The sequence below is a fragment of the Mercurialis annua genome, linkage group LG7 (genome assembly GCF_937616625.2).
Source record: "Mercurialis annua linkage group LG7, ddMerAnnu1.2, whole genome shotgun sequence".
Taxonomy (NCBI): domain Eukaryota; kingdom Viridiplantae; phylum Streptophyta; class Magnoliopsida; order Malpighiales; family Euphorbiaceae; genus Mercurialis; species Mercurialis annua.
Window position 1 is genome coordinate 3,697,407 of NC_065576.1, and position 2,401 is coordinate 3,699,807.

Consider the following 2,401-nt stretch of genomic DNA (forward strand, 5'->3'; position numbering starts at 1 on the left):
ACTGTTTGAGACATTTGTAAACTGTTTGAAGCTGTTTTTGAAACTGTTTGAAACGCTTGTAAACTATTTTGAAACCAATGTATAAACTTTTTTTAAATGATAATAAAACTGAGCTTTAGAATTTTTTTGAAACCATTTGAAACTGCATTTGAAAATGCATTTGAAACTTTGAAACCGTTTTTAATAGATTTTTAATGTGACCAAATAAATTAATAATTTACAGTTTTTTTGTTTTTGGATAAATTTATGAACATTGGATTTGAATTCGATGTGAAATTTGAAGCGATTTCATTACGAATTAAAAATTCGAGCGGATCGAAAACTAAAGTTGAAACTTATAAAAAAGTGATGTTAGAATTAGAAAATCAATCTATTTAATTGATATGAATTGAAAATTTTGATTTATTTATTGAATTATTAGCTGTTTTGTTTGGATGAACTGGAACAATAAGAAGAAAAAGAAAAGAAGAAGAAAAAGAAGAAGAAGAAGAAGAAGAAGAAGAAGAAGAAAAAGTATAAATCCAAAACGGCGGAGTATAAAAATAAGAGAGGAGAGTAAAAAAATAAAGATGAAACAGACTGGAGTACAAAAAGAAAGTTGAAAAATTATGGTTAAAAAATACTAATATTTTTCTGTTTTAGGTATTCTTCTAATTAACCCATTTTTCTTTTCTTTTTCTCTCTCTTCCTTTTCTCTCTCTTTTTTTCTCTCTTTCCTCTCCTCCTCCTTCATCTTTGTCTTTTTCTTCTTCTCTTCTTCTGCAACTTTTTCTTTTCATTTTCTTCCATTGAATTTCTTAGCAAATTCTATTTAAATTTCCTATAATTTATTTAATATATTCGATTTATAACACAAACAATCAGAGATCTGAAACAAATAAGAAATCAAAGATGAAAAAATCAATCGTGTTCGTCTCAGAGAATTTGAAGCAACGGAATATTACGCCATCGTCACCGTCATATCCTCTTATTATGGATCTTCTTCTTCCTCTTTCTATTTTTTTATGTATTAATTTTTTGTTCATACGTTTGAAACTATTGTAAACTGTTTGAAACTGTTTTTAAGAAATCGTTTTAAATTATTTGTTTGAAACATTTATAAACTGTTGAAAACTTTATAAACTGTTTTATAACTAATTTAATTTTTTTTATGCAATGTTTGAAACTGTTTTAAAAATCCGTTTGAATCTGATTGAAACCTTTGTAAACTGTTTAAAACTTTTATAAACTGTTTTTGAAATTTTTGTAAGCTATTAGAAAATATTTTATTTTTAAATGAACGAAGGATCATTTTGCCCCCTGAAGTTGGCACAAAGTATCAAAAACGTCCAAATTAGCGAAACATGATCACTTTTACCCTGAACTTGTCAATTTTGGTACAAAACCCCCCCTCCCCAATCTCAGCTTTGCGCGTGTAACTCAAACAATGGTTTTGACAAAACCACCAATCAAAAAGCTGATTTTTCCTAATTAATTGAGGGGGTAATCTGATCCATGTTTCCTAATTAAAATTCCAAAATTAAAAGAAAACCTAATTTCCCTAATTTCCCCAATCTTCAAATTGAATTCGTCAAACTCAGGAACCCTAATTTCCCTTCTTCTTCAAGATGTCGAGTGGATCGAATTCCCAGGGTTCTTCAGCTAGATCTGGGAGACAATATCGCCCTCGACAGAGGCGTTCTAGCAGACCTGATTACAACTATCAGGGAAGAGCTCGTTACTGTAGATGTGGGTTTTCTGTTAAAGCTCCGGTTTGGGTTTCATGGACAAGAGAAAATCCTGGAAGAAGATTTTATGGCTGTAAAAAGGGTGCGTTTGGATGTGGTTTATTTGAGTGGTTTGATGAAGAACCGTTTACCAGTCGATCCAAGGATGTAATTAACGAATTGTTAGATGAGCTTGATGAAATGGGGATGGGTGAAGGGAATTTCAGCTACATTGAAGATCGGGAAGGTCAGAGGTATGCTGCTGAGTCGGTTAAATTGGTTAGAGAAGAAGGGATGAAATACAAGAAAAGATTCTGGTGTGTTGCTGCTGGATTTGGTTTAGTGATCTGTGTGTTGATGCTTGTAATTTTTTTTGTAATTGCAGCTGTTATATGAATATGATGAAAATTGGCTTGTAACTTGTATCGATCTGAATGAAATTTCTTTTGCTTCTGGTCTGAATTTTCCTTTGTTCTGAAAATATGAGAGTCTGTGTGTGTATGAACTTGAACATGAACATGAACATGAACATGAATTTGGAAGGATCAAAAACCCCCCTGAACTTTGGTAATTAGGATCAAAACCCCCCCTGAACTTACTTAATTAGGATCAAATACACCCTTCATAAAATTTTGTGATTTTGAACCATAAAAACAGAAGATAATAACTTAAAATAACCTATTTGTAATGGATCT